We start from the raw sequence: 8,913 nt of genomic DNA on the forward strand, positions 1-8,913 counted from the left end.
AAGTTGGCTTTCCCTCTCCCCAGATTTAATAATTCCCTTTCGGAAAATTCCCGCACCCAGAAAAAATTATTACAGGTATTTCCATCAGCCGCAAACAAGTTTTATCAATTAGAAGTAATTCGAATGCAAAGTAATTGGCTGAAATAACTTGATCGGGAACTCCTGACAAGGCAATTACTGCAATTTATGAATTTCATAGTCAATCAATCCACTGACGAGGGAATAAACTCTATTATTAAGCCCATATGAATTATAGACGATGAAATATCTGTTGTTTCTTGGCCACCGCAAAACCGCCTGTAATATTTTACTGAGGTGTGGAGGGCAGTCGGTCGTCCGAGATAATCAAAAGTCGCTCATCTGTCAATTAATAAATGAACAATGGATCAAGTATTGCAGTCATATGGGAGCAATGGTGCAGGAATGTGGTCGCTTACTTTCTAGATGCATTTACGCTGGCAAATAATTATGTATTTTGGCATAAAGTTGTAAATTAATTCGATGACTAATTATTAAGTAATAATTAAGTCATTGGAAAATGTCACTATTAACTTTATAATTTTTTCATTTGATGGCAACTCAGACAACAAAGACCAATTCCTCGTGAACATCAGCTTATCTAGGTTATTCAGCCGGTATAATTGTTTCGAAGGTAATTTTTTATTTATGAATTTGTCCGAGAGTAGGTCGCGGAAACAAGTCCTAATGTGTTTACCAACAGACCTAGTTAGCTATTGAGTCCACGAGTCAACATCTGATAGACACGTGATAGATCACGCGATCAAGACCTCAGTAGTGGGCGGAAGCGAACGTTATAAAAGGTCTAGCAACCTAGAGCAAACCCCCCAGTAACTGATGAGCACTCCGCGATGTAGCGTGTAGCTTGAGATCTCCGACCTTACGGTCGATGCCGTAGCTTATTCCTCTGTATCGCAACTCTGTATAACCACCCCGTATACAAGTTACGTCATCTGGACTTGTGTGTCTTACTTATCCTCACTACCTTAGTCAACGAAACCCGATCCTCAGGTAGAGCTTAATATAATGAGTTCAATGTCTTGAGAGCAACCTCGGACAAATTTATAAACTGAAATTTAATTATGAAATGCATGAATTTCAACTCCTCACCAAAACGGCCAATTTTTGTCATGGCGATGATGTCAACACCAACTTTCATGATCAACCTTTTTTCAACTTCATCGTTCGATTATTTATGCGTACTTTGGAATGAGTCCGAACTTTTTTACAAAATTATCTCCTGAAGAATATTAGCTCCTATTAAATTTAGCTAAATTACCAGCCGTAATGGCGAAGTGTTCTACTGGTAACTAAAATTTGGCTTGAAAAGACATATAGAAAGTGGACTCTATTCAGAAGTTCTGTGTTGAAATGAATGCAAGTTTGTGTTATCTATTTACTGTGTATTTATTTAATATATTTATTTATTTAATAAATACATTTAACATATATTAAATGAGAACCGAATAACGTAGAAATTTTCAAGGAGAAATAAAAGAATAAGGTAATAAGAAATTATGGTAAAAATTCTCCTCTAATTATTAGTTATTAAAGCTCGTTTCATATATTAGTGTTAACAAAGTATAAAAAATTCTCAACGGAGTCAAGTCTCAAAAGTCAACCAAAAACTTTCATTTGAAAAATGGAAAACAATATTCTCAAGAAAAATTTTTACTAGAAAATCTAAAAAAAATATATTTTTTCCTCTGGGAAATATAGTAAAAATAAGAAAAAAGAAAAGAAGAAGAAATGGTAAAAGAAAAGATTTCCATTAAGTCGTCACTGAGGTTCACTTCGCTTGAGGTCACGAATAAAGGAACCTGAATGAGACTCTGAAGCCTTCTGATGACCACCGTAAAAATCTTTAATAAAAGAGTGAAGGCACTTTTAGTGAGCATTAAACATGTCGTAATAAACCTTTACTTCGGAACCTTGACGAATGCGCATGTGTTAGTCTACGTCATTTGTTATACTTCTACTGCGTTCATTTAGAACTAAGTTATAATCAGTGTTAAATGTTTTCACTGCATTATTGCCTTTGTAAATCAGAATTAAACTCATTGCTTTTTGTCATTGAATTCTATACATGAGATATTTAACTATGTAGATAGTCCATAAAGAGCTCTCAGGCCAATGAGATTCGAGTTATTCGTACCAGCTTCGAATATTTACAGAACATGAGATGTTTATCTTGATACCAAAGTTAAAGCAAAAAATTGGTTTGTGAGCAAACTATAGGCCTCCGAATTGTATGCGAGTGCTGCAAGGCAAGCTTCAAAGTTGTCCCGTAAGTTGAGGTTAACTTAGAACTTTATGCTATTAATTTTACCTTTGAATAAAAATAAATAAGGGTTCGATGCATGAAAATATTCCGACCTCACGCGGCAGTTCCGTAACTATGATACAAGAGGCAGTAAACTTAACAGTATTTACTTATATTTTGCTGCTCGCTTAAATTAGTGCCGCAGAACTCTTATCAAAACTCGAGTGCTTGAGAATTGAATTAGTGCAAGAAAACACTGTCAAATTATTGAATAAAGTCGTTTACGAGGCAATTCTTTATCGTGAAAAATATAGGCGTTTATTTTCATGCCCAAATTAGAACAGAAAACTTGCACAATTTACTCATCGGAAAGTTCCTTAGGACGGTTTACCTTTGAAAAATAATTGGGCCTTCGCATTGAATCTTTTAGGTTATCTTACATACAAAAGCTCGTCAGGAAATTAATATGATATCTTAAACATTACATTAATTAGAACGAACAAATTAAACTAGAGCTGAATTTCTTGTTGTAGTCAAATAGCGTCTCCTTACTTTAATATTTTCAATCATTTACAGGTAGATATAAATATTTATTTGTAATTGCGATAATTTCTGTTAAATTTTCAGCAAAAATTGAATTTAATAGAACTCAGCCGGAGAAAATCCAAATTCGTCGTAGGACAAATTTATTCAAATTTAACTCAGAATATTTTTTCGATTAGAAGTTCATTCTTCTATGGCAATTTATTAATTTTTTTATTGTCGAATTACATGCAATGTAAATTATTGGAAAATCCAGTTTAATGCAGGGGATTAAATCAGCACCACTAATATTTATTCTCACATTATATACACACGCGGCAAAATAATTACACGACAAATTTATTCTGAAATTACAACATTCGTAGTAGAAGTAAACCTGTCGTGAGTTGTCATCTTGAAATGACTGTAAAATTCATAAGTTGTCTGCCTACATCATGGATGTAATATCAGGTGTTGACCGCAGGCATTCACTTTTTGTGTGTATTTTTAATCCTGTGTTTCATTAAAGAATAAGATAGCAATTTTTTATTAGAACGTTTCTATTTCAGTGAGTAGATTATTTAAATTAGAGTAGAGCTTTCTATGCATATATGTTGCATGTTTTTACATGTGTTGCAAAGACTACAGTGAATAGATTTCAAATAGTAAAAGCTACCTAAATCCATAAAAATTATGTATAATAAATTAGATGTATTATTATTTACGAAATCTACGCAAATGTAATTACATAATAATATTCAGATCAAATTACAAAATATGAGAGTAAAAAAATTTTTCATCCACGCATTGTTAGCTTGAAAAAAAATGCTTAAGGATTCTATAAAACCCGATTCAGCAGCCAATATAAGTTGGTCAAATTCATATTAAATATAATATTCTACAATCGGACACCAATGCTTAGATATCTACGGCAAACCTTTTAAACATACGCCACAGCAAAAAGAGCCATTTTAAGTATTTTAAGCCCGAGAATATTCATTTATCAAGCAATTCTCAGGGATAATGACGCTAAAGTCACGTTCATTCCCTTGCGTAATACGCAATCTTCATAGCAAATTTTCCAGAAATGTACATATTATTGTCATAATATATTACACTACGTAGTTTACGTGACATGCATAAATGTGATTTTTAGAATGCGATATTTTCCAATTCGTGGCGCGGTCTCCGGTGAAAATGTCTTCACTTTAATAGCAGGAAAAATAAATGTTCAGAGACTCCGTTCACAGATAAATAAATGAAATCTTCACAGACTCCGTGCGTGGAATTTTCCAATGCGCCTTTTCTACGAGCTTCAATAGCCGTAGTACTCGAAGCATCCTCTTGACTGGACAAGTTGCGCGGACGTAAATGCGAGGACGGAAAGGTTTCAGGGGCCGTATTATCAAAATTTCGTAAGTACGCAAAATCGACTTACAAATGGCGTTGCTATGACAACGTAATACTAGCGGTGGTATTATCAAAACATTTGAGCGGGAAAAACATTTACGTTTTTAGCTAAGACTTGCGTACGAAAGTTTTGATAATGCCAAAATTAGGGTGTACTTACGTACCACATAACTTTTTTGTCGTAAGTACAAAAAGTTACGAAGTTTTGATAATCTGGCCCCTGGTCCGTATAGTGATTCGAAAATTGTACGGTGATTATCAGGACTAAATCGGCCCGTAAATTGTGATTCTATTTAGCGTTGCAACAAACTAATCTTATTTCTGGTCAATGGTTTGTAAAATCGATAAATTTGAACTTTAATCCTGTCATTAAAATAAAATAGAGACGTTTTCTGGAGGGAAGACAAAAATATATCCTGAGTGAACACGGTAGAATTTTAACTTAGTTAAAATTACATTCGACTTGACAGACAAAACATTAAAAAAATCATTTTATGAAAACAAAATGACAAAATTTGTTGAAATTATAAAATTACATCGAAAATGCTATATTATTTGATACATTGCTGAATTTGAAAGTTAATTTATTGATAGCGTTAATAAATTTTCTATGAACTAAATGGCTCCAGTAAATTTGAGCAGCGTTGCGAACTCGTTCACTATTAAAATGATTACCATTAATGAAGCACATGGAAGCTCATATAAAGATTAGAAAACATGAATTAGGGTCTTATTTATTGAATACATCTGATACTGTGATCTCTGTAGGACTCAAATATGACAATCCTCGCAATACTGGCAATGTTAAACACTTGATTTTAATACATATTTCTTGGTAAATTTTAGCGCAAATTCTAATTTAATTGATCTTTTTGAGAACGAGAACTCAATGTGTAAAACGTTTTCCGTTTTGTTGAGTTTGGGTTGCAGTAAGTTCGCGTTCAGGTTTTAGGATAAGCATAGTTCCAACAACAAATTTCCTTTTTATTGAATGAGAAAATTGTATCTGTAAGAACAAACATAAATATATTAACCCTATAAACTTCAATGTATGCTTATAATATTCAAATAAAACAAATAATCATCAATACTATAAACAAGTTATAAGAAGGCATAAATTAACGTACCGAAATATTGTGGGCAGTTTTAACGCCGGCTACGAACAACTGGGCTAGCATGAAACTATTTGATACGTCGTCGACTAGCTTTACACTCTAAAAGTCTGATAAACAAGTAAACGTGGTTATATATCCCTTTCCTATTTTGGGAACGATTTTCTGTTCTAATTCATTAACGAGAACCTTACGAAAAATTGCATTTGAAAATAAATTTTCTTCAAACTAATTCCAGATTACAATAAACTATTAATCTATTTCTGAGTTAATAAAAATTTGCATCTATGATAATTTAAGTAATGCAGAAATTATTTCAATGATGCAATGGTCACATTCCACCGTTTGCAGAATTTGATATTGATTATTTCATCTGGATAATGACGTATTTGATAACTGTCTGAAAGCACTCGTATATGATTGAGTGCTCCAAAACAGCTGGTAAAAAATTATTTACTGAGGTTTTTTGTTGGTTAATTTAATGACTGGTTAATTTTTGCAGCATAATTACCAGAAGTTGGTGCCTCTTATGGTCTATTCAAAGCTTTGTAAATAATTTTCATTTCGTTTTAATGACAGAATATGTTTGCTGAAGCAGCATGTTAACCTCCTAAAGCTGTTCGAAACTCAAATCGCTTTTCTCATAAGTAGTGCACTGAGTAAAAGAATTCTTCGCCCAATAATCCAACATTTTCTTCGAGTTTCTGACCATCAAATCTCTTCATGATCATCAACGTTCATTCGAAAATACATCCGTGTTCCTCACTCAGTAACTTCATCCCCTAAATCTGTTAGAAACTCAAATCGAATCACTAATTCTAATTGTTTAGAGTATATGATCTATTCCTTAAATAGTTTTACTCAATATCCAATATTACGTACGATCCAATCATTCCGACCGTTACATCACTTCACGCTCATCTACGTTCACCTAAAAATATAACCGTCCCCCAAACCGGTTTACTGCACGAATCTGTGCACCTTGACCAGCACTCAGGATGCCGGCCACGTTCTGCCGGCAGGTTTGCCAGGAAATGAACGTCTGTTGGTGCGCTGTCATTTTTAGGCGATTTAAGCCTCGGCTTCGTTCAGTTCGGAACCTGTAAATCGTGCACGGTTTCCCAACAATGTTCCCACCAAAACTTTGATGCAAGCTACATGAAAATACCGGAATTTCATTACCTCTTCGCTGCCGTGACTTGCTTCAGCGATAATCTTCAGGGTGCAGTGACCGCGTTGCATTGTTTTACGGTGGAAAGTAATTGCCGGATTGAGGGCTAAGATGATGTTTAAGATTGATGGCACCGACCGGCCGGAGTGAAATAATGGCCTGGAAGGCTCTATTTCAGAATCCTTTCCATATCGGCCTTCCCATTGACATTTCAAACAAAATTTAAAACTTCCGATTTGGTTTTGGTGCTTTAAATCACACATTTTTCACAGACAGCAAATTTTTTTATTTGATGCCACATTAGGCCAAAGCTAGGATCAACATTTTAATTCCAAAGTGTCATTTAGTCATTTAGTCATTTAGTCATTTCCCTGTCAAAATTTTCGTGCCGATTAAGGTCGTTTTGGAGGAACTATATTCGGCTTAGGGGTGAATCAGGAGCAAGTCGGCCACGTAGGGTGTTTTGCTTCTATTTACCAGCCTCTTTTGGAAGTCAATTGCCCGGTAGGCAAAATCTACGCTATCGCACGATCGGGCTGATCAGATGCTGAACAAGGTAAACGCACGAACAATCGAAGTTCCCGCCATACGGGGGTATGTGGGGGTCTACCTCCCGCACCCCCATCCGGACAGAGCATACCGTTGCAGCAATTGAATAGGATTATTATACAGCGTTGCCAGATGGTATATTTCTATACCAGATTTCACAAATCTGGTATTTTCAGAAGGTGTCTGGTATGAACATTTTAGATCTGGTATATTTGCCTAAATCTGGTATTTTTCTGGTATTTTCTGACTTACTGCAAATTTACTGCATTAAATTCCACCTCTGAAGTTTGAATTTCCTCCAACGTAGGCGTGGATTATATAGATTACCATCAGAGTGGCGCGACTAGAGGTTTGCCGCCATTTTTGGAACCGCAAGTTTACCGCTTGATAAAATAACCCTAATTTAATTGTTAACATTTAACAAAAGTGCTTAGTGCAATATGAGCATGAAAGTGATGATCCTCGATTGATTACTGATCAGTGATGAACTGATGATATGGCCTAGGACGAGTGAGGTTGTCGAACTGATCTCTGCGACGCAAGCTCCACCATTTTTGTTTGGTGGTTTTGAATTCTAGAGTGCCACTTATTGGAGTGCCGCTTGAATTCTGGGGTGCCATTCAATATTTCACTGATCTTGACAATTATCATCCATTCATAGAGCTGGCTGCCTACTGCATCACTTGTCTACTTTGACCTGTCTCCAAAGCATTCGTGATGCAAGTGTTTTCAAGAGTCACCTATGTGAAAAACAAGCAACGGAATAAAATTTCAACTACGGTACTGGAGTCCCTTATTCGGACCAAAAGCTATCTGCTCAACCGCAACAAGTGATCACACCCGAAATGTTAGATTAATGCAATATGCAAGCATGTACGAAAATAAGCAAAATGAAGACGACCTGTTTCCGTGGCTTGCTCATGTTGAGCGAAGAGGAAAAAGTGTCAATGTAATCAAACACAGGAAAAGAAAAGTGTCAAAATGTTCCAAACAGAGGGGAAAAATATAACGTGTTCAATTTGGCTAATTATCGTCAAGTCAGATAACTGCACAGTACATAAGATAATTTTTTTTCTAACCAACGTTTCTGACGAATAGTTTTATTAAATTTGGAGGTATTAGTCTGTTTTTGAACGATAGAATTTCTGGTATTTTGAGCTAGGCAATCTGGTATTCTCGCCAAGAAAAAAACCTGGCAACACTGAATAGGAAGGCGCCAGTTTGCATCGAACCTTCAACCGATCAGTACGTAGTGAAGAGTGCTCATTGCTCAATGCTTATCGAAAAGGTACTAGCCTATTATAGTTTTGTCTCATTCAGAGAGCTTTAAACAATTTGATGCTTTCAGAGAGCTTTAAACAATTTCCTTAAATTATGACGTATTTGACTGGAAAATTTAAATTATGAAGGAAAATTTGTTAAGTTTTTCCCACGAGTATTTTATTGACAAGATGTAGTTGTATGGTGTATCTTTCACAATAACTTCTTTCAATCTCTTCAGCAATCATACGATGCAAGTTCTTTTTTCGACAATAAGAGAAGATTTCATGCGGAATATGCTCTAAATCAGTTGTTATTTGATCAGTTCGTTGCAATAGGTACTTCTCAAGTTCTCGTCGGCAGGCGACATTCATCGTGACTACGCATTTCACGGCATTTGTGTGTTCAAGATCAAGATTTTGGCTGCGGTTGAAATTTTCAACTTTGGGCATGTCGACACGAGCATATATTTCGCTACGGCAACCGGAACCTAATGCGGACATAGAGCTTCTAATTTACCCGGCCATAAGAACTTGGGGCGTCCGTGTGCCAGCGGCTGACAGGTCTTCGAATTTCGATAGGGTTAGTGTTATTTTCATAATAATTTA

Source organism: Hyalella azteca, unplaced genomic scaffold (genome assembly GCF_000764305.2).
Source record: "Hyalella azteca isolate HAZT.00-mixed unplaced genomic scaffold, Hazt_2.0.2 contig8596, whole genome shotgun sequence".
Taxonomy (NCBI): Eukaryota; Metazoa; Arthropoda; class Malacostraca; order Amphipoda; family Hyalellidae; genus Hyalella; species Hyalella azteca.